Source organism: Pezoporus occidentalis, unplaced genomic scaffold (assembly GCF_034315485.1).
Source record: "Pezoporus occidentalis ecotype Australia unplaced genomic scaffold, CSIRO_AGI_Poc_V1 ctg32, whole genome shotgun sequence".
In the NCBI taxonomy this organism is placed as follows: Eukaryota; Metazoa; Chordata; class Aves; order Psittaciformes; family Psittacidae; genus Pezoporus; species Pezoporus occidentalis.
The window spans coordinates 916,798-941,975 of record NW_026915158.1 but is presented as its reverse complement, the minus strand read 5'-3'; the positions used below and the strand labels follow the sequence as shown (position 1 = coordinate 941,975).

Below are 25,178 nucleotides of genomic sequence, written 5' to 3'. Positions count from 1 at the left end.
ATATTAACTGTTAATAACTGTGCCCACAACACATTCATAAGGAAATTATGTAAACTCAATTGAAGATAATTGAGTTTTATTACAATATTCATTCTGGTTTGACATAATACAGAATTCGTACTCTAAATGCATACATACTTAAAAGGCAAACGTGAAGGCAAACAAAATTCTGACACACAGTCTTAGAAAACAATAATTAAGGTACAAATCAGTGGAAAAATTAAGACTGTTTTATTTGGACTTGTTTGGATTTGGGAGGGGAAAGAAAGACTGCCATGTACCAGAACTTTGCTAGTGAGTGATCTTAAAACCAACCTTAACATTATTTAAATTAGCTTGCATTTATAATGCTGTAACATGTGAAATATTTTATATCGGGAACATAAATTAAAATTATAGTCACTAAAATTTTGCTCAGGGAGATGGTCGTCCATGAGTGACGTTGTTCTACAAGCTTCTCTCACATTATGGTTTTCTAAGTTGCATGCCAAAAGAAGTGTAAAAAAAATGCACTAACAAATCTTACTTTTCATTTTATTAAGAAACCTAGTATTTTTAAAAGGCAGAAGTAACACCAAATCTATTTAATTAGTAGGAATGAAAACACTGTGTATCAGTGAATGCTATAGACTGGCAAATAGAAGAACCACCTAAAGTATTCTGTGATTTTTCAATGACCTTACTACAGCACCCTGTTTCTTTGACAGTGGTCATTTTAATGTAAATTCTACAAGGAAATGAGTGGTAGTGTCAAGTACCTGAAAGTAAGCTAGTACACGAACAGTTTTTGAAAACATCCTTACTCTCTCATTCTGAAAACAATACACGGAAGAGACCAGGCTCCCTTGTTATTACTAAGAGCAGCTGCCAGCCTCACTGTAAGATGCACTTTAAAAGGACACTGCCTTGCAAATCCAAAATAAACTGGGGGGGAGGAAAGAAAAGAGATATTAAGATAATTAATTACCGCAGTTCAAGACCACAATCCCTAACGTAGAAATCTCTTGTGAGGAGCACAGCAAAGGCTCAAGACTCAATGGAATTTTTTTTTGAGGATAATAAGAGACACCAGTCTAGGCTACATTAAAATTACAGCACCAGAGTGAATAAAACAGCATTAAAGCCACTACAGAAAAAGTGTTTTACCCATTCTGCATATGTCAACACTAGGTTAGAATATGTTGACTTTTTTCACATAACTAAATGTAAGAACAGGGCATATATATATATATATATATATATATATGGGCTTTTAGTGGCACAAAATGAAAATCAGCCCAATATCTGGAAGCATCATTTAAAGCATTGAAGAAACTGTTTATGTTCAGGTGCTGCACAGATCACAGCATGCATATAGTCCCAGACTGAATGCTCAAGGTAAACCCCTATGATTCTAAATGTAAACAATTATTCTGCTCTTTCTAATGCCGTTTTTTATTCTAGTAACACAGAAAATCAGAAGTTAGCATATTTAGTTTTAAGCAAGAACTAGAGAACTGCTGCAGTGCTCCCCAAAGAACAGAGAGCTGCTTAAAAACCAGGTGTTTTCCTTGCCCTACCATCTAGTAGTACTGTTTCTTCAAGAGAGGTCTTATGTCCTTAACATGGCTGCCATGCCTTACATAACATCAATGAATGAGAATATATTTACTTTGTTTCCTAGGATGTGCACTGCCCATTTAGCCACATGATTCTCCATATGGTGCTGCAAACAGTTGAGACAAAGCTTTACAGTAATGCAGCTCCAAAGATCAGCGTCCTCCGAGAATAAGCAGCAGCAGAGAGACTCAGCCTTCACTAGCTCTAAATTCCCTTTCATATATTTCTCTAGTAAATAACAGGCATTCTTACCTTAAGAAAACAATAATAATAATAACGGTGCTCAGTAGAGCCTCCTCTGTTTCATCTGTGCTTGTAAAAAAAGATCTTGGCGCAAGTGTCTACTGCAGCAGGCAATCAATAATATAACCTGCTTCTTCTGCTGCCAGAGCTGCTCCATCTGAACGCTTGCTAACGTGAACACTGTCAGTGTGAGTCATACCAGTGACTCAGAGCAGATGCAGAGCTGCGGGAGGAGTTTAAGTTTCAGGGCTTCCTCTCGCTCGTTCACGCTCGCTGTCGCACAAACACACATGCATGTGCTCACCACCCGTGTGCCTCTATGCATGCAGACTGCCCCAGCTTCTTCTTTCAGCAGCAGATTAGATTTCATCCTCTGCATAATCGTGTTTGTTTGTTTGTTTGTTTTCCCAAGACACCAATTCTGTTTCTTTTTTTTTCACTCTGTATTTTCTGAATGCAAAAGCTTGCTCTGCAAGCCAGGACAACACCGTGTGACATGCCAGGTGATGTGCTACTACAAGATATCTGTGGGCTCACACCTCATCAAGACTAGGGGAAGCACTCAAATACCCCAGGAAAGATGCTAAACCTAAAGTACTGTTAGGGCAATATCCACTTATTCATGACAAGTTAATAGCAAAGTGTCTCTGACTTCATCAGGTACTCTGGAGAGGACAAATCCATCTCAAATGCAGTGAGATAAAAGAACTGTAGGAAGGAGTATGGGATGCACATGAGCATAACTTCTGTGTGCCTGACACCAGTTTAGCAGGGCAACATGCCTCTAGGAAAAGAGCATAGCTGCATTATAGACAGGAGCAGCACATTTGGGTTTAGGGTTAAATTCTTGCAGTCTCCCCGCTAGCTGTCGATGATTGCCACAGTCAAAGAAGCAACCTGATCACCTATTAACTTCCCAGGCCTGCCAGACTCCCCACAAAACACAACTGAGAATAGGCATCATGAAGCTGAAGTTAGGCACTTAATGCTAGACAGTATTGATACACAGTGCTCTATTGATTACACTTTATTTCTGAAAAGCACGTTATACTAAGCAGTTGCAGCGTTGAGCAAATCCAGCTTTCAAGAAGCAGATGAAGCCCTGTACTACTGATCCACCAGGTCAGCCACACGGAAACAAATTCTGGTGGGATGAGTAAGTTGCTGGCCCAAGGAACAATGCCATTAAAATGCACAAACCTGCTTGACAGCCATTCATATAAACATTCCAGATAGTTTTGGGAAAAGGCACTTGGTTTATGTCAAAGCATTTACAGCAGAACATCTTTCCTCATATTTAGCACATGTCCAGCTGGCTATCACCCAGATAAACAGATTTGTCTTGAGATTTCTCATGGAAAAGCTAGTATCAAAGCATTACTTTCATGATTCTGTAGTTTTTGTCTTTTTAAAGAACCCCTTCTTTTGCAAAGCCCAATCAAATGAAACCCATCCAATCCAAGTACGTGCACAGCACTGTTCAGTACTGTATCTGGTTGTTATTAAAACTGCTGAATGAACTTCATACTATTGATGGTGAATGTTTATTCCATGTATCCCAAAGCAGCCAAGAATATTGACTTGGCAGGAATCCAGAAACGAGAAGGAATCAAGCTGAGCAAAACAATCCTAGAAGTATGGTCTTGGAAATAACATCAACAAGGGAGACAAATGTATCTATGAAGATACACTGAACTCTTTCCCTTAAAACCATGAGTATTCTATCACTTGGAAAATCTGCTGAATTCCATCCTTTCCTGAAGTTTACTAATGACAGTGAATCTTTGCTACTGTCAAGCTTTCAGTGCTTTATTCTCATGTCTTAAGTAGTTGAATTGGCAAAAGAATGCTGAAATCCACAGCATGCCTAGAAAAAAAAAAAAAAAAAGAAAGCAAAGAAACAACAACCAACCAACCAAAAAACCAAATCCAAAAACCAGCAGCAACAACAAAAAAGCAAACCAAGACCCCTGAGATTTTAAGCAGGCAAACTAACATCAAGGCTGTGGTCTTGCAGTATAGGCTATTATACATTCTTTAGGGCTAGAGATAATAGTTTTTTTCCTTTTTCTCTTTTACAAAAAAAGCAAGCAAAGGCTTTTCTACAGTACCTATTCAAAATGGTACCCCAGAACATGTTAGGCTAATGAATCCTGTTCTTTATCATCATCTCCTTGTCTCTGGAAATTTGTTTTTAAAGTCATCATTATGCCAACATTGGTAGAAATGTCCTCTTCTAGTTTGTCAGATTCCATATTACCCTGCTTTCTCACAAAAGTTCAGGCTGCAGTCAGATTGCCCTTACTGAGAACACCAACCTCTGCTTCTGTTCTTGAGCCTATTTTCTTCTTAGCTGCACTCTCCCAAGAGGGTGGAGGGGGGAATAAAAGTAATAAAATAAAAAAGGCAGTTTCTTTAAGGGTGGAGCTGGATCCCAATGCAGTGGAGTAACAGAAGAAAATTGAGGATGATTGCCAGTATCCACAGCAATACCTCCCCTACTCCTTCCCCCCTCACACTCCTAGCATTCCAGTTATCTTCCCATCAGCCCCATACTCTGCTCAATCCTAATGTTTTATAGCCTTGTTTTTCAAAGTCCTGTGGAAATGTGTAAGTTCAGAGATAATGATTTCTGAGGTGCAGTGACACACATTTTCAAGGCAAAAAAGCAAAGCTCACTTTCTGAAGAGGTTCACACTCTTTTATCATGGTTATTGGCATCACAGTACTTTCCAGAGGTTCTCACCAGTGAGCAGCCACACATGCAGAAGGAGCACATATTTCAAAAAGACATATAAGCAAAAAGTTGAGAAGAAAAACATTTTTTGCATCATCTTACAAAGCACAGCTAACAGACTTGGCTAAGATTGTTCCACATGTTCACCTCAAAACCAAATGCAGACACTAGATTTCAGTGTCTTGCTCACTAGATCGTCAGACTTCCCTTCAGGTGTGTTGTAGTAGTATGTTCATTTCTTCCAGCTAATTACCCTTTGTGGGTATTTTGATACGCTATGACAAAAGCCCTGTTTGCTGCTGGGAAGACACCAAAGTCTCAGTAGCATCTTGCACCCATCTCTACAAAGGCACTTAGCAAAGCCACCCATACGAGGCTGTGGGAAACCATTTCCTCCACACCACACAAGTACATCACCGAAATCACCTCCTCAAGTTACTGCTATAGCTATGACCCAAGTAATAATGTATTTTTTTATGTCTTGTAACAATCCAAAGACACATATTCTGCACTAGGAAGAGACTACAAAGTGACAAGCTGCCTGTAACATACTGCATGCACACATTTCAGAGGGAAGTACTTCTGCACATCTAGTGAAAATGCACAAGATGATCTAAATGGCCATTTCCCCTTTATGGTCTGTTATCAGCAAATGAAACAAGAGACACTGAGAGACTAAGATCAGAGAAATCGGGCAAAACAAGAAAAACATATCTCATCGCAACTAAGACGTACCGACCAGATGACAGACTAGTTTACAGGCACTGCTGTGGCTCCTGTGTGTACAGACACCAATACATTTGCTGCATGCAAAGGTTTGCCTGGATGAGGACTCCCCAGATTGCACTTGATGTCAGTGTAGTGTCAGCTGGTCTTTCGGCAGCTGGCCTGCTCTTATCTATCCACTTCTGTTCTCTTTCTCTTTAATGCTAACATCTGCCCATGTTTTGTGTTGACAGAAAGGTCAGTGAGACCCTAATGATACGTTAAACCTGATAATCAAGTGATGCATCATTTGCAATTACCCTATGCTCAATCTTATTCCCCTTGTATTCAGAGCTCTGCTTTTTTTCTAAAAAACTATAGTGCAAGTGCAGAAATATCTGTAACCTCAAATCTAAAACACGTTATAGAGATCACACAGGATAACAGAGAAAGGATGTCAGAAAACACGTAGTCTCTCCAGGCTTCCAAGAATATTAACATCTGTTCTGTCACTATAGACACAAATTTCTGATTCCAAACAATTTGTCTCTACAATGCACAACTACCTCTTTGTTCAAACCAGTGTGCCCCATTTTCTTTACTCCTACAACAATTTCAATTGAACACTGAGCTGTGAATCCTAACAAAAGAGAGACCCAAACCTAGGTGTAAACTCATTTTGAGGCATGTTATTGCATGACTTAAACATTATGGTCCCTTGCATTCTCTAACAAAATGCTATACTCTGGTGGGAATATGTCTAGATCCACTCATTTTGCTCATTCAATACACTCTGAACATTTTCTGAGTGAAGCTTTTCCTGTTGCCTTCACAATGCAGGACTTGCAGAACTCATGCTGGTCTTCGTGACCTATGACTGGTATGTTTGTTAAATGCCTCAGAAAGAACAACTGTCAACGCTGGAGAAAGTCAATGCAAAGAGTTATTGTTTTCTCGGTACCATCTGCTGCATTGGGTAAACTAAATCAAAAACCAGTAAAACTGAATGTACTGGTGGACAATCTTTATGACTGTTCTGCAATGCTTCTTGTAAAATTTATTTTCCTTATCTGCATGAAGAAAAAAAATCTAATTTTTTTAAAAAAAAGCTCATGGTTAAACTATTTTTCTTCTATCTCAAAATTCTTTATTTCTTCTTTCCAAATAAATTATGTAACAATACAATTAAAAAAAAAAAAATCATCTGCAAGCTCACAGATTTTAAGCCACTACATGTGAATCCAACTTTCATTACTGGTGCACTGTAAATTATTTCCCAGATTAACTCTACCAAATATCAACAGGACCATTCAAAGATTAAGGTAACGTACATGTTGGATTGTGTATCAGATTTCAGACCACTGGGAGCCTGAAGTGGAAAACACTTATTAAAAGTGTTGATAATGGAAATGTTTCTGTCATGATTAATCTAAATTTTGACATTCAGAACTTAATTGACTTGAGATCATTTGGGCTTTTTCCTAAAATTAGGCCATAGAAAAAACCTCACAAAAAGTAGCACCTCGGTGGTTTTTAATGTGTTTTCAAAAAAAACCCTAAATGTTAAAGGCTGTATGTTTTATTCTAAGAACAGTCAACTACAAACCAGAAAAATTACACAGATAGTAAGAGAAGGCAAAAAATAAAATAAAAAAATAAGAATTCCACCAGTTATGTCTTTTTCCATTTATTCACTGGAAGATCAGACAGCATATCAGAGCTGTTAGTGGGTGCCTTGGATATTTTTAATCAGTTTCATTTGTTTCTGTATAATTCAGAAGCATGCACTGATGTATTGCTGTATATATTTCTAGATTATTTGCACTGGTAAAAAGGTCTCATTGCTTGGGATGTCCTGGGGACTAAAGGGGCATCACAGATGACAGATGTTTACATCATATAGTGTTTTAGGAAAAGACTGAGTCCTTGAATTTGAAGGGAGTTAGACTGCGTAGGTAACAATTGAAGATATTGCATCATTTATTTATCAGGTTTAATACATTTATTAGAATCCCATCAACTTTCTCTAATAACATTTGTGTGTCTGTATTAAGGAAGTACGATTAGTATTAGGGAATTATGATTAAATGGAAAACATTGGTACCTGTGCTACTTAAAGGTAATGCTTTGGTATCTATACCCTGTCATTCTACAAAGCCTTCACTCTCTCATTTTCCCATCAAATGTATGGCATGCATTCATTCAGTTGTTGAAGAGAGCCATATAAGTCACCAAACAATTCCAGCTATGCAGAAAAGTGATGTGCACAGGTCCATATACAACCTCATTTATAGTTCAGTTCCACCAGTCTAAACTGGTAAGATTACTGGCAATACCCTTTTATATTATAAAGGTAGCAAACCACAGATTTTTGTATTACCCTGCCCTCCCCTACTTCCACCTTCTTATAATTGTCTATGATATACTTCAGCTGCATGGAATCGATGGCTACTCCAGCACTTGCCTGAAGAGACTTGCAGTGGTCACAGACCACAGGTCCTGCGCCACCCTGCACCACTGGGAGCTGCAGCTGTCCTTCCCAGCCTCGTCTGGGCCACAGACCTAAGGTTTCCTTGACATGGAGATGAGTTTAGTGTAAAGCACAGGTCTATTTGCATGCGTTTTACACCTGAGACAGGATAGAGAAAAAGCATTCACCTGGAAATCTGGGAATCAATAGGCCATGTCATCCTCATTGCCTATTCTCCAGATCACCTCACAGTTTTTAACCCAAAACAGAGGAAGGTATGGTTTCCCTTGCCCCTGGCTCATCAGTTTGGGCTTTTCTGGGGCCACATGGTACTGGGGGGGGTTGTAATTTGTCGTGGATTTTTCAAATGGAATAATGAAGCAGAGGCTGAGGCTCAGAAGCACAGGTTTCTAGGGCCCATATCACTTAGCTGTAATGATTTTATTTATTACTTGCCTGGCATTACCCAAAAAGTCTTAGGAACTGAATCTTGAGCTCTGATTAGTCCACTAAATAATACCTTTCAAGGCATTATTATGTAATTTTGGAAAATGCTTAGTTTTGGAAGGAAGATATCCATTTAACCCCCATGCAAATCTTGTGAGGTTGATTCTAATCAAAGTAGAGCTGTGTAAAGAACTATTTAATATATGATAGTCACATTCCTAGAAAGGTGCACTCCAAAATGCATTCACTTTTGCAAGCTGAGGACTTTAAACACTCATGAAAACATTTTAGAGTTAGAGAAGACATGCAGAAAACAGCTGTCTATAAATACAAAATCACCAATACAAGCATAAGTCATCAAGAGCCATAAATACAGGTAGTATAAAAATAATTTATTGATTTCTATTGTCCAAAATAGCATTAAATCTCTTAATTTCTCTTGGGAAAAACGATTTTAATAACCATGAAAAGACTTCTGAAATAGAATACAGTATATTCATCTTTGTTGATCTTATCAAGATTGAATGGAGATACCAAGCTGAGCAAAGAGAAAGAAGACAGAGCCTTTATCTTGTGTCAGTTCTTCAACACAATCCCAGTACGAAATCCTCTCTCAAATACAAATAGTCATAGCTTCAGAACCATCCATTTTGCTTGAGAAGCTGCACAATAGTTCAATGAGGAAATCACAAGTAAGGGTATGGAAACTACATGATCCACACCCATAACTATGGAAAGACTCTTAAAATATACAGGCTGTAATTTAGTGTAACAGCCGTAATTATGATGGAAAAGGAAACGGACACATTAAAATTAAAGGAAGGCAAGTAAAAACTATCCTCACATTAAAGCAGGTTCAAAAGTATGGGTGTCTTTCTTTTTACAGTGGGTCTAAAAAGGGGTAAGATGCAAGCAGCACCTGTTAGGCAGTGTTTCTAAATAGCCTGCCTTTTTAAAGAGTCCATATAATAGGCTGAAACCACAGAAATACTGGCCAAACACTATTTCAAAAGGACCTGAATCTTTGTCAGCTTCATTTAAATGAGTTTAAAGTTTATTTTTATAGACTATAATTTAGATAGCAGCTAATCAGTACAAGTCCTTTTTGTACAAAAGTGGTGTTCATTTTGCTACCTGCTCCTTCCCCCCACACTTCTTCCTCCCAAAAAATAACTGATTGCAGGTTCAAAAAACATCACTGAGACCTGCCTGAGTCGTTTTACAAATAGTAACAAACTTTGCATGAAATTGGTAGCAATTACAGCTTATGTAAGAGAGTGAGAAGGAAACAATCATTTTTTAACCCACTTAAAACTCTTTCCACACGGGAAAGAAACATATTTTTGGTATCTTATTTATGTTCTTTTGATTTGTTTTTAAGAGAAGCCTTTTTAGCTTTAGTACTCCAATGTTCCATATCACTATGTGCTAGAACCCTACAATCTAGGTACTAAAAAGAGGAAACACAGAAAGTTAAATTTTTCATTGAAAAATCTCCCATTAAGGGAAAAAAAGAAAAGGAAAAGTGGGAACTTCAAAAATTGTATTAAAGAAACAAATCTATTGATTCCTCCTACAGATGTAGCTAAATAGGAATAAACGAATATTTAAGAACATGAATTAAAAAGTCGTGCCTTAAAATTCTATAACGGCTCTGAGCTTTTTAATAGGTTGAAAATTACTACCATCCATGCATATTCCTTATATTCACTGTGGAGGCTGATGAGATGACATTAACAAGAACGTCCAGGAGAGTCAGAAAATGCACTGAATTCTCTACTTTCTCAGAAACAAAACAGGTAGGAATGTGATTCAGAGCAACTAAGCTAAGTAGGAGTGAAGGGGCTAACTTAGGCGTCAGTCTCTGAAGACAATCACTTTTCTCTAAAACTGCAGAGGGGATGAAGTCTGCTGGTGCTAATATGCCCCAACCAGGCCTACCAACAGATCAAAAAAGCCACAGAAGTTATACATAAATGTTGCAGTGGCTTAAGTGCCGAAGTTAGAGAGACTATCCAGTAAAAGCAGAGCTCAAAATAGAACACAGATGGGAAGAATTTGGCTGTGAGGTATGAGATGTTTTCAGAAGATGACAGACAGAAACAGGAAATGTCAGGGCTGGGGAATCAAGACTCTCAGCAAGGAAGAAATCGATGTTCCCATCCAGAGGATATGAGTTTCAGTTAATATACCAACCTGTGAGCAGTTTCTAGTGCATGGTCTTGAAAGGAGAGAAGTTAATGGTGCTGTGGTATCTTCTTAATGGGCAAACTGGTTTAGAGAACAGGAAATGGAGAAGCAGTGGCAAAACTGCACAGCAAGTAGCCTTAGAGGAAAGTGTGGCAGGGCAAATCAAACAGCATCATTAACTATGTGATAGAGAAAGATCTAAGGAGGTGGATTCAGAAGAGGAGTGATTCATCAGAGGCTCAGGCAACTCTAAACTGCAAGCGTGAGCTGCCTGACTGACAGGCTGCTCAGAAGCAAACACCTGAAAGCAAGACGCCTGGGGAAGCTGTGACAGTAAAGGGAGAGAGAAGAGACAAAATGACTCGGGAAGAGATCAGGAAAGCTTTATGAAAGTGTTTTTTTCTTCCCTAAGAAAAACAATGTTTGTCGAGTCTATGGAGAAAAACCCAAAACTTCTCAGCTCTGTTTCCCATTTTGAATTTAGGCAGAAGAGTTTTAAGGCTGTTAAGACTTTGCTGTGCTTAACTGTGCTCAGTCATAGCAGTAAGACCTTTTCCACAGACAAGAGGGGTCTGAAGAGCCATGCAGACCTACCTCTGCAGGTTTCAGTCTGGAAAAAAGTCCTAATCATATCTTGAACAATGGCATTTTCCAACATGAACCTATTACTCCCTGAAAGTTTGAGTCTGACTGGCATGAACCCAAATGAGACATTAAACCATACAACTCTATTATCAGAGGCTTCAAAAGTCATGCCCTGAATCAAACCTTCCTTGTTCAGTGGGCTAACCATTTACCATCATGAAAAAAATTTTTCCATTAAAGCAAGTGCTACTTGACGTATTTAGGGTCTGCTTAGCCTCTTACATGCAGTAAAGGCAATAATAATTAGTAAAGGGAAAGCAATACCATTCAAGATTTCACTGTTCAGAGACCACAGATCAGAATCCCCTGGCCTGCCATTAAGCAATCCTCAAAGGCTTAGTTACTGAAGCTGCAATACAGAGCTATATAAATCCTCCATGGTCTTAAGTATGCTGTAGCTCAGTTACACAAAACTCATGATATATGTTGAGCTGTTTTGGGCCACTCATCCCTTAAACTCCCGGACTTTTGGCTCATGATAGAAATATTCCTTTATAGTCACCACAGCTTTTTCCAAATATCACATTGCCAACTGGCTCTAGCACCATTTTTCAGATTCTGTGGCACTGACAGAAAAGCCAACGAGAAGAAAAATATCAGTAACTCTGGAAGAACTGCTGTGCAGAGTCTCCAGAGAATATTTTACAGCACAGCCAGTAAGCCTGGAAAAGTACCACGGCAGGTTTGGCCTCTAATACTGCAGAAGCCACACATCCACAGAAAAAGGAGAAATGGTACTGCAAAGTTCAAGCCTCCTATGATACTCTGTAAGCAACACCCTGAAATTTATAGCACACCTTCCTGAAGCAGTTGACTTTACTGTCTTCTTATTTCAAGTCTACACACTGTTTGTTGTACTGTTAGAAGCTACCTTGTACAGATAGTTCTTGAGAAGACGGATGACAAATACAGGAGGAAGGGATAACTATCAGGACAGCTTATTTACATCTTGGAAATTTTGGGGACTGCTCACACTCCTTTTTCCGTCAGAAATCTTCTACTCTTCATCTGTTTCACAGTACAAAGATCAGTGAAGGGATATGGGGGAAAGGGGAAAGAGAAAAAGAGAGAGAGAACACACAGTATTACACTATTCCAGTCTCAGCCTTTCCAGCCTCAGTTTCTAAACATGAAAGGCAGTAACAGCTAAAGTACAAAACAAATCTGTTTTGGATGCAACACTGTGGAAAATAAAGCACCAGTCAGAATGAAAAACTGTCTTTAGCTCACATAACACTCAACATACCCCAATTTGTGTCCCAAAGAAGACCAGCCCTAGTTTTTCAAAATAGCCTAAAATTAATCCCAGCTAGACATGAGCCACTAGATAGCATCTTTAGCATTCAATCTGGAGAGCACTGAGAGCAGCTGGTGCAGAGCAGGATGTCTCTAAACTAATCTCTTAACTGCTATCAAGTCCAGAGTGCTCCTACTGTCATCTGCAAGCATAAAAATGAAACAATTCAGGAAATTAGCCTTACTCCTTTTTCTCCCCCCTCTCAAGCCTGAGAGCTAACAACCCTAAATAAGAGAAGGCAAAAAAAGGGAAAAGAAAAAAAAAGACAAAACAATTTTTCATGTAATTAATTAAACTGGTATGTCTGACTTTAGACAGCAATTACACAGTGAAACATCCAAAGAGCTGGATCTCTTGTAAAGTTTTTATTTTGTTGCCAGTTTGAACAAATAAATTATAACCTATTTTTGCAGCACAAAGTCTGACACATGGGTGCTAAACAGTGAGACCTGTATGGTTGGGGCTAATTAAAGGTAATGTCCTACTCAGGCACACATGCGCCACAATGGAGCACTTTCCTTTCTTTGCGGATAAAAACACAAAATCAATCAGCTAGATTTTTAGCCATTTTGCTCTGTTTTGCCAAGCCTGTTTTGTCAGTCTTCAAATTATTAAAATGGAGCTGCCACAAAATCATTCAGAGCTAATTACCTACTTGAAAAATATGTCTGTAGGCAGGTGTAATTTTTAAAAGTAAAGGCAGGAATGGATTTCTCCTGGCATTCTTTTAAGCACTATAGAATTTGAGCCACAGAAACGACTCTTGTATTTACAAGAAATCTTTTAATACATTTCTTCAAGAAACATATTTCTTCAAGAAATATATGTTGGTTGTTTTTTGTTGTGTTTTTTTAAAGAAATATTAGTTGGAATCAAAATAGCACAAGAAAATCTTAAGACACATGTAAAGCACTGATATAAAAGACAGAAACACCATTTTTTGGCTCAGAAGATATGCCTGTCACAATCAGATATTCTACATTTATGGTTATAAAGATAAAAGCTGAGGATCAAAGTGCTCAAGTTGAACAAGCTATAACACATCACCTGAACCCCAGCAAACACAAAGCAAAATCACTTTGCTTAACCTCACTCCACTATGAACTGCACAGATAAATAACCCTACATTCGCAGTGAGCTGCCTGCGTAAGATTGCTACTACTATATGGCTGGCCTGTTAAACATCAGTAACAGGGTGAGGAGCCTGGTCCTCAAGTCACTGACCCAAATAGACAAAATCAGCTGAAATACATATTTGACAGGCTGGATTGCTTGAAGATCAAGGGCTGCTGAAGCCATGAAGGAAGAATACTTTCTGACATATCAGACCATCCTTGCAAGAGACTGTTGCATGGCAACTATAACAGTAACACATGCAAAGAAGTAAGTCAGAAGATAGATCCATCAAGGATTTCCTTATGGAAATTTATGAAAGTTGCTCATTTCCTCTAATCCACTGCTAACACTGGGATCAGAGTTACCAAGATGGTATCTACATAAATAAAATAGAAGTTTTGCCCATTAATAGTTCCACAGACGTATCAGCCATTCTTTGGGTTTCTCAAATGGTTACATTAAATAAATTTTCTATGCTAACAATTCTTCGATACTGTAATAAAAATCAGAGCAAGTACTGTGCTGACTTTTAACATTATTTTAGACAGTCTATACTGGACACCACTCTAAATTTTCTGTACGTCGTAAGTTCTAGTAATGTTTCTTTCGCCTCTTGGCAATGAACTTTTGCTTTTTCTTCACAATCATGGAAAAACTGAGCTGGTTCCCTCCATAAGGAGAGTGCTTTCCTCTCAGAGGAGCACCATCAGTGTGAGACTTTCCCCTAAAAAGACACAGGCAACTCCTGTGCATTGCTACATTCCAGGGCGCTCTTTATTCAATTAGTCCTGCCCTCTGACTCTATAGCCATATATCCACAAGCAAAGCCACCTCTCCTTCTCCCTCTAGTAATTCCTTTCAATTTGTTTTTTAAAAATGCTCACTGGTTTTCCCTATAGTTATAGGCAATTTCTTTAACAGAACTTTTTCAAAACACTTTCTCCAGTCAGATAACTCCTTACTCTGCATATAATTTCACTGATGTCAGTAACACACAGCACAAGAAAAGCATCAATGCTCAACTTCATGCTGTTTTAAATATGTAGCAGCTTCCTGAAGTGAGAGTTTTGTGCCTCTGAGCACAGCTGCCACAGAGGTGAAATCCAATATGTGTTATCAATCCCGAGTGTCTCAAGTGTCTTGTGCAAATTTGTCCCCTTTAGAAAACAGCTAGGATGCACTAATCAATAACTGTACAAAACTGAATTTCTTCACTTTGTGTATGGCTAAAATATTCCATTTAGCAGTGAGTAAAAAAGAAAAAGACCAGAGAATCTTTGAGTACACAAGGTGCATCAAAAGAGAGATTAGCAAAATTTAGCAGGTCTGTGATACACATTTGTGAGGTTTTTGACAGGTATAAACAGAAGTGACATCAAAGCTGAAGAACCTCTACTGTAAAATGTAGACTACTTAAGAAATTCTTAGCAACTGCTTCCTTGTTTCATGCTTCAGCAAAACCACTTTAAATATTCTAGTGACACAAAACAAAAGCATGAAATATTTAACTTTGCAGAGACCCCAAGTTCCTGTGACTGCAGCTACTGCCTTCGGATAGCAATCCCCAGTCCCATTTGAAATCTGTCAGTCCTTTAGACATCAACTTGCCTCTGGATTGCACCTGCTATCCCCATAACCCTTCAGCAGAAAGCACTCATGCCACTAACATGTCATGTAATTTCCCATCTCTTTACTAACAGACTTTCTAATGCGCCTACCTATAGAGGCCCAAGCAAGTTGGTTCAAAACAGATTGGTGCTGGTTTCACCAGTAAAACCTGCAGAAAACAGTGTCAGTCTTTCACTGCCACCTTACTTCCAACAGCAGGCTCGCAACCCTCAGAGCGCAGACAACTGGGTTGAAGCCTAGACAAATAACAGTGCAATGAACAGCCCTTACAAAAACAGTAATGCTGACGCAAACAAGCACATCCTGTTTCAGCTGGTTTCCAACAGTTCCCTAATGAACTTAACTAATCCTAACTGTTTACATTGTTACCTTTCCTCATGTTTGCTTGTCCTATTTCAAACTTCTTCGGATTTACATTCCAAGAGGGAAGAACAAGTCAATTAAAAATTACTTTCAGTGGTCCACTAGAAGATTTTTTCTTTATTTATACACATTGTGACAGAGAAATACACACAATACACATTTTTTTATGATTATGAACTTGTATTCTGTCTGTTCACATGATTAATTACAAATTATTTCCCTTCTCTTCAGCCTGGGTCACTTTGAAGTTCTACCTTTTCAGGAGCAGTTATTACACAGTAAAATCATTCAGGTGAGAAATTCAGGTAAAATGCAAATCATGGAACAAAACACTGTACTTAAGACAAACTGCAAAACAGGTATAAACAAGTACTATGACTTCTCATCATTAATAGCTATAGAGGTCTAAATGCAACTCCAGTGGTCAGGTGTTCACTGTATATTTTCCTTAGATTGCATGATTTTAAAGGCAGAAATGGAAGGTTACAGGACTGTGACCTAACACAAGAAGGTAGCCTTTTCCTATGCAACTTATGACATCTGCTACCTAAAACTACAGGGAGTGTTGATCATAAGACTTTCAGGTTTAATTGCCTGTAACCACAAGCAATAACCACAGTAGGAAGTCAGCTAATGAACTTGCCGCAAATGTAACAATTGCTACCTAGACAAAATTATGAGGCTGTTTTAAATAACAGTATCCTTCCTTCCAGCAACACTTGTATTTTCTTCTGCTGCAAAAAGTTACAGATGTTTTTTTAATCTCCAGTCTCTAAAATTTTCACAGAATTAAAGGTTTGATCCCACACCCACTGATGTCAGAGGGAGAGACAAAGCAGGCCATAAAGACAGGAAAATATCCAGGTCCTAAAAGGTCTGTTCTGACCAATTTACTGTTTGGCTTTAGCAGTTTTTAATGACACCAAGAAGAGCCAAGAACAGAGGCTCCCTAAGCGGGAGACTTGGCAGGTATCGTAAGCAAAGACAAGGATGGGTTTTGTGTAGTCTTCATTCTCTGTGTACTTATCATCCTAAAGCCCATTCACACACTTCAACCTATTTGCGCTCCCACTAAAAACCAGAACTTGAAATTCTTTCTTAAAAAAGGAAATAAAACCAACCCACCAAACTGTAAAATCCTAAATCTCTTCATCCTGTCTTCTGTTACCTACAAAGTTTGTTTGTTGTCCCTACTTACTTGGATACATGACCTATACAGCCATAAAACCAAATTTAGGAGTTTGTATATATATATATGTGTATTACATACACAGGCAAGTTTGCATATTTGTAAATGTTTCTCACCCACAGATGTGTATACAAATACCTATTTCTGAGCAGAAAACTACCTACAGATGTCTCATTTATTGGCTTTCTCTGTGCCCTTAGCCAAAAAATAATAAATGTAGGTTCCCAGAACTTTATCTTAAGCAACTCTGTCATTACTATATCAAGTTCAAAGAGGAAAGCAGCCAACAGGTCTAAATAAATAAGTAACCCATAATATTCACATTGCATTGGAAAGAACACATACTTTTTCCACAGCAAGATCACTGTTGATCACGCTTTTACAATCACCAACCGCCATACACTTCATACCCCTCTGTAAAACCAAACTTACTTTTAAAACATACCTATAAAATTCAGGACCTCTGCCTCATTCAACTGCCCCAAAAGAGACAGCTGATTGAAAAAAGCATCTGGCATGACAATCTAAGGAACCCACAAGTCCATATGCAGCACAAGTTCATACACTGGTGGTGCATATGTTAAGAAACAGAACTAAGGGATATGCTGAACACTCTGGCCAGTACCACAGCACTTTCTTGATGAGGCTCACAAGTCTCTTCCTCTGCAGGGAGTCCCAGACTGGGTTCTGTCCATCCATGGCTATTCACCCCTTCTACCAGCAATCACTTCATACAAAACCAGAGCCAGTGAAGAAGAGGAAAGCCTGTAGATTCTAATACAAGCGGTGACCTGTACTGAAAAATCAACAAAATAACTGCAAAACCTAAAGAACTACTGTGATGTTTATGCCTATGCTTTTTCTTGGGATATTCTAAAAGGACTTGAACTCACACCAGTCAATAGCCACATATAGCTTTTTATGTCACACTCCGTTGAGCCATGTTGCATTTTTTCCCCCAGGATGCAAGCCACCAGAAATAGATGTGGGAATCCAAAAATATTAAGATTTGTTTTCTTGTCTTAAAAAGGGAGGAAGGATGACAGAAAGGGGAAAAAAAAAAAAAATTAAATCATACAGTGCAATCCATTTAATTACACTTAGAATTGTCTGGGGGGAGGAGGAAAGAATCATTGGAACAAATTAAGCATCAAAAACAAAATCCAGAGTTTTACAGGACACCATAGTAAAAACACACAAATACAGAACTATCCCAAAGCCAGAGCACAGGATGTGCGTTTACTTTATATAGAAACCATCACTGCACACAGTAGACATTGATACCTATTAATTAGACATGAGGATACAGTTTTTCCCTTCTATGTGATCTACAGTTACTCAGAAGAAAAAAAACACCTAAGGAATCTGACTGGCTTACGGACGCTGTTGCTCCATGCTTGGTTTCAAATGGTTTGCTTTTCCTTCATCAAGAAAACATCCCATAGTCAAAACCATATTGCTACAATGTATTTTTATTTGGACTCCAGGAAACTTACTATTTTTCTTGAATATTTTGGTTTTCACTAACTATAAAGTCAAAGAAAACCTGAAACCACAACCTGAAAAACAAATATTCAGGACATACCTAAAAATATCTGTGAAGAAGGTAACTTAAATTGTGAAGGAAACCTTTGCAGACAAGTATTGTCTTCACAAAATAGAAATAAGCATCTGCCATTTCACTGTTGAGTGTTTTTATGTTTGTTTGCGGGCTTTTGGGTGTTGTTTGTTTGTTTTATAATTATAAATTTAAGCAGTGAAAATATAAAACTACAGTTTCCTATATCTGGTTTCTGAAGAAAGCCCCAGAAAGATTCTTTCCATCTCGAGATCTTCAAGTACTTCTGTTGTCCAAAACATTATACTTTGACTTAATAATTAGTATTTTTTACATAGTTTTTACAAAATAGATTTTTTTTTACTATGTAAACCAGGCAAAATAGTATTGGAGTTTAATTTACTGGAAGTATATTAGAAAACAGAATTGATAACACCCATATCACCACTTAGATTTCAAGCTTTGCTGTATTTTAGTTGAGAAAGAGAAAATATTTTTCTTCAAATTCTGGCACATAGAGTTGCCGAAGAATTTGGAAAGTGTATGATATCACAGGTATCAGTGAAACTTTGAGTCAATGAAATCTTGATAGTTTATTGATACTGATCTTGAAACTTTGGCATACAAAAGTAAAATTCTGTTCCTAAAAATAAGACTGTTAGCTATCAGAAGAGTGAAACATTACACAAAAATCCTAGAAAATACGTCTGCACATATAAAAGTGATCACTGTTCAAAGTTTCCAGACAAAATGCAAGGTGAAAAATAAGTGATGAATCACTGCCACTGAAAATAAAGCCTATTATATCCTTTATTACAATTTGAGAACATGTCCAGAAAAAAAAACAGAAGTTTTTTCATGTAAACGTTTTCAAGTAGGATTAAACACTGCACATATCACTTTCCTGTTACTTCGTTAGCAAGCAGAAATGACTGTTTTAAAAGTAGAAGCATTCAATCCAAGTAGAAGACAAGTCCTTTGTGTTCTTTAAAAAAAACTCTTTGTCTGAATAAAGGAAAAATTGTAATCACTGTGCTCAGTCAAGCCTGTGTATTTAAGACATATTTCTGGATAGGAGCTTTGAAAATGATCTTTTTAATGTTTGTATGAAACCAAGGTGATCTAAACAAAAAGGCCTTTTTTCTCTGTAGGCATCTTTTTTCATTAAAAACAGGTCTTCCAGTTCAAGACCTGCAGTGTCAAGGAAAATATGTTGCTGTTGCTCAAACTTTATACACTTAATACTCCCTAGCTGTGAAAACACACCTTTCAGCAGTTCAAACCTTCAAACAAAAGAAAAAAGGACTTCCACAAACACCTTTGGGCTCATCAGGATTGCATCAGAGCTGGCACAAAAGCCTTTGCAATGTACAATCCTCTTACGCAGTTAATATCCAGCCTAAAAACAACGTTGTCCCTCAAGATGCTCATTATGGAGATAACACAGCAAGGTTGAAAGTCCTTGTGGATAACATTTTTACTTTGGTTTAGTATTCAAGATTTCTACTGTTGCCCTGGTACCTGTTCATGCCGTGAATGACCGAGGGGAGCTCTCCACTCAGAAGAGGCAGTATCCTCCAATGCACAAACAGCCCTTCTTGCCCTTCTCCTCCTATTCTCAGCAAAGGAAGGACAGGGAAGAAGAAGGTCCACAGTACTGACCCCTACAACTAAAACGTATATGCACACGCAATCCAGGCCCGTGCACTCCCTCCCTGCCACGCAGGTTGCCTTGTTCAGCTGGTGTTAGCAGGACCCTCCTGTTAAGCAATTACCACCTCACCCAGATGTTGGGTTAAGGCTTGCTTCTCACTCCCACAAGCTAAATTGCTGATGCAATAACAGGAAAAACAGTTACAAATTATTTTCAGCATAGCATGTCACATTCTAGAACCCAGCTACAAAGTACTGAGCAAATTATGCAAGAAATTTCTTCTCATACATGCCCAAAAACCTAAAAATGGCTCTACCTAAGCTATAGCATAGCTTAGGTAGAGAGTAAACAGTTCCCCTTTTGCCCTGCACTGGTCCATTTACATCTGTAAAAATTATCTCGTACAATCAGATCTAGACAACCACTGCTAATGACTCAGTGAAGCACCACTACTAGTCTGGGATTTATGCCATCATTTTTCAGGCAAGACTGATTAAAGAGATTTGGCAATACTGCAAACATAATTCAGCATCTCTGGCACTGTTTAGAAAACTGTGATCACAGCTTCATATGTATTAAGACTGGCTGGCCATCTGCAAAATTTCATGTTGATGCATCCAAATAATATATATTCAGCCAGCCATTTGAACTGTGGGCAAAAAAGATGGGTAGGAAAAGAAGATCCCACACAGTATGATTAAGCAAATACCCTGATCTAGAGAGGTTAGAACTCTAGTTTTAAAAATAGACACTGTGCAGTATCATCTCATGTGTTGCACATGCTAACATAAAAATATTTTGGTTTTATAAAACAAGATGAAAACCAAGATCTCTATTGAAAATACAATTTGATGCATCACACCTTAAACCAATAATTATTTAAATGTGTTATGAAACTGCAACAATGTTTCTCCTGCAGACTTCCTCCTTCCATGTGACTTTGAAATCAGTACTCCAACAACAAGAACAAAACCACATTGCTTCAAGCACTCTTCTGGCACCAAGAAATAGAAGCAGGATATTAAGTTAATGAAGAGCGCAACATTAAAAGCTGTGGCATCAGCAAAGTGAAGGTGCAGACAGCAGCAGATTTTCTGTGACTCTACTAGAGAACTTCCATCTGAAAGCCACTATCCTGTGCTCTGAATATGGAAATTCAGATAAAGCCCTGAGGTCCAATGGCTGCCAGCAACAGATTTCAGATTCATGCAGAAGGCAGAGAGAAACTCCAGCTCTGACAGGCAGGGACTATTGCTGCTATGTGGGGCTATGCCTTCATTTGCAAGATTTTCACACAATTGTCAGCAAATCCTTTTCAGAGGAAAGTAGGCCAGTCAGCCTGACAGTGCAAACAAATGATGGTAATGCATTTCCAAAGCCTTCCAAGGTGTTGCATGTTCCCATCATCATGCCCACCATCACCACCACATACTCCAGTAAAAGTCATCTTCGTAGGGACATCACAAACATCCCACTCCAGCTTTATGCACCTCCTGTTCTCCAGAGAGCAGGTCACTCCCTTACTACTCATCTTACAAACCTTGCTTATCATGTACATCATTTCAAGGATTTCCACACTAGCCATTGCTGTCAGGAACTCTTCCCTTCTTGAGTGTAAACTCTGCCCTCATTTGCACTCTTGCTCGAACCAAATGCTGAATGTTGCAGAGGAATTCAGCATTCAATAAACGGAATGTTACACGCATCACTACCAAAATACCACATTCAGATGTGAATGTGTCAGAAGAGGAGGTCTCTGAGAAAGGACCTTTTTGAGCATCTGAAGCACACTGGGCCAGATTATCAGGTCTGGAAAGCATATGGCAGAATTTCTTAAATGTAAAGTCAAAAATGCCAGAACAGAGCATGTGCCTGAAGGGCAACAAAGAAAATGTCTTTAGCTGGGCTGTCACAGGAAGAGAAGTGTTATTAACCATGCTGGTATTTTGGTAAATATGAGCACATGCTATATACACAGTCAGGTGCAGTTGCTTTCTCTCACACAAATTTTCACCAATTCAAATGCATGCCCAAAGCCATATAAAACCCAACAAAACAAAACTACCCAACCATAAAAAAGAAACAAAGCTTTATCTTCCTTTTCAACTGTCAGCTACCTCCCTGTTACCTTACTCAGCCTCATGCAACATGTCATTTAGGAGAAAGCCATATCAATACCCAGATTACTTCCAACCACATGTACCACAAAAGGAACACACAAATATATCCTGCATCATTACATCACCTTGTTTCCCTGTCCTTACCCGTCTGTGCAATGCATGTAACCCTATTAACTAAACAGTTTCTCAACACATGCCCACTCACCTTGTAAAAAGGTCCAACAGCTGTTCAAAAGTAAACAGGGAGGCAGGTCACCAGATGAGGAAGGGGACTGACCTCCATTTGACAGCCTGGGAAGGCTTATGCTTCAGTAAGGACAGGAAGCAACTCTTCAGAAGCAGAGGCTGTCCTCTGGCCTGAACCAACTCTCACACTGCCTAGTCTAGAAGAGGATAGAGCCGTTTCTTACTCATGAGATGTCACCCTTTTAATTTGGGTTCTATAAGAATCAGAAAACACTTTACATCCTATAGGCCATGGTACTCAGAGCTGACAGGACTACAAGCCAACATGTTAGAAATGAAGCAAAGTTCCAGCTTCAACACACACCAACCACAAGAAACTCACCTTAAAAAAAATACCCTAATCAAGCACCCAGTCAAAAGTAAAAAGCTGTTAATTAGGGCCACAAGAGAAAAAACTGGCATGTATCCTGCAGCTGATGGAAACGGGAACGATGAGATCACAATGGTGGAATACCAATGACAGGATAACGAGCCATTTCCTCAGTGTCAATGGCTCGTTGAAGACAGTCAATTGAGCCAACCACAGTTTTATTTTTAAGTCACCTTTCTTCCTCTCTGGAAATTAATACATTTGCATATTTCTTTCTACCCACAGGGTAACCATTAAAGAAGTTTTTGTATTAGTAATCATTGTCACTAAAAGCATCTGAAAAAGTATTTTAGGATAACCATACAAAGTGAAATATTGTTAATTGCAGCTCATGAAGATAGAAACAGTTTTCTTTGATTCAGGTATCTGTAGTCAATGTGGGAACCTCAAGCCTCATTTTCGGGGCTTCCTTATTCCTGTTATGCTTTAGGAGGCCAATTCTGAAAGTACAGCAGATTCTCATCGTTTACAAATTCTACACAGCCTCAGTTCCCTCAGAGTTCATAGTTCCCCTTCCTTGGGTTTTGTTTTGGTTTTGGGTTCCACTCACTCTTCATTTTCTCCCCCCCCCCCAGTCCTGTTTCTTTCAGTTCTCTTACCTTCCCCACCAACTACATCATAAAAATAATAACAGATAAATTACAGTTTCCCTATTTTCTGCACAAATTAATATCAAGGTTTTTAATGTCTGTTTGCTTAGAACCCATTCATAGAATCATATAATCAGCTAGATTGGAAAAGACCTTCAAGATCAACAAGTCCAATCATTACCCAAGGACTGCCAACTCCACCACTAAACCATGTCACTGAGGGCCTCATCTACAGGCTTTTTTAGCACTTCCAGGGACAGCAATTTGACCATTTCCATGGGCAGCCTGTTCCAATACCTCATCACTTTTTTGGTGAAGAAATTTTCAATCTAAACCTCCCCTGCCACAGCTCACAACCATTACCTCTTGTCCTATCATTTGTTACTTGGGAGAAGAGGCTGTCCCCATGTTTTTTCTTAATCTTGTCAAAGTTTCACAGACTCATGTCTCTGAACTTGTGTTCTGCAAGTACCCCTTCTGTTCAGCTGTATCTCTTGCCACCTTCATGGCTTCACATCATGGTTTCCAATGGTCACAATTCTAGTCTAACCCTAAATTGCAAGAGCAACCGCAGTAATGGGGAAAAAGGGCCCACTGAAAAAAAATCCCCATTTCCTTCTACTTACGAAACTAAGACTTAAATTTTCTTCCTTATTCCCTGAGCTGTTGACACTTTTTTTAGGTGAGACGAAGCTTTCCTCCTTTCAGAACCACACAGCATTACCCTCCCTAGAGGTGTATCTTCATGGGCTCTCCAACCTAGCTGCTAAACAATAAACCAAAAAGAGGGGCAATACAGATGGATTTTTACCAGTTCTTGCCTCCTCCAATTCTTAGATGTCACAGTTTAAATTAGACTGTTTGTAAGCTCCGATTTATAAATCTCAGTAGGAGGTCAATTCTTCACTTTCTAAAAGTTCCAGGTAGATGCAGTACATATAGATATGTTCATGTTGGCATCACACTGTCATCCTGTGCATAATTTTGTGCCACGAATCATAAGACAATGAACCACATACAATTACACAACTCCAGACATACTTAGAAGCCCGTATAAAAGTGAGGTTTGCCCATCCTCATAACCACTGTGAAGGGCCCCAGGGAAACCTAGAAACACAAAGACTTCCTAGAACCTTCAACAATTACTCCTTTTGGAGTCACTGGTCCTTCCAAGTATTTTACCCAAGTCTCACAATCCTCAGCCTTTTCTTGAAAGTCTCAGGTGTTATACATAGGAAAGACAAAACCTTTCACATTATATCAGAATAGAGCCTGCAAACATGCCTTACAAGTAAACTTATAAGGAGGGCAGGACACATTAGTTCTTCAAAGCCATTCCCAGACACAAAAAATTTAAAGACACAGGGATTTTCAGGAAAAGCAGAATATAAGGTGACCGCATAGCATGCTGTTTTACTTACTCAGTATTACTGCACAGGGACCATCAAGATTGGGAGCCACCTAAAAGCTCCCAAAGCTGGGAGCCAAATATGAAGGCTATGGAAAGGATTATTTGAGCAACCCTCACAATTCTGAAAGCTCCCTGCAGTTTCTGAACGCTCAAGGTTGACAATACTACTGCCACATATATTCCTTGACACCCTTTTCTAACTGCTGCATGTAAAACGTAGGCCTCACAACTGCCTTTCTTCAAGGGAGAATTACTCATGACCTAATTTTACTTATGACATTACTACCATGGCTTCTTTTAAAAGAATGTTCCACTAAATTCCCACAACCACTTTCAAAGAACTGTTTGCCTTCCCATCCTATCAACTTTAACCATAAAGGCAAACCAAGTGCCTGTCACAACTGTAGATTCCCAGATTTGGAAGTAGGAAATGGGAGGTCAAAATGGTACAGTCACAGGAAAATAAATTTCTGCCCTCAGACTGAAAGCTCTCAGGAACACCCTTGCAGAATTACTGTACCCAGTATATCTCTCTCCAGCTCCTACCTGTCAGATGCAGTGTGGAAGGGAAAACAGGTTCCAATGATAACCCCTGGGAT

General features: G+C 38.7%; 1 protein-coding gene across 15 annotated transcripts in view; it reads right to left on the bottom strand.

Moving 5' to 3' along the window:
- INPP4A (inositol polyphosphate-4-phosphatase type I A) overlaps positions 1-15,573 on the bottom strand; it is a 103,250-nt gene extending 87,677 nt beyond the window's left edge. For 2 of the 15 annotated variants that reach the window (XM_062628566.1, XM_062628570.1), the window contains exon 1: positions 1,852-2,128. The gene's annotated coding sequence lies outside the window, so the exon portion shown is untranslated. Of the gene's footprint in view, positions 1-1,851; positions 2,130-15,167 lie in introns of those variants that run through there. The other 13 variants (XM_062628575.1, XM_062628571.1, XM_062628579.1 and 10 more) reach the window with 10 other exon arrangements.
- Between the last annotated feature and the right edge of the window lie 9,605 nt (positions 15,574-25,178).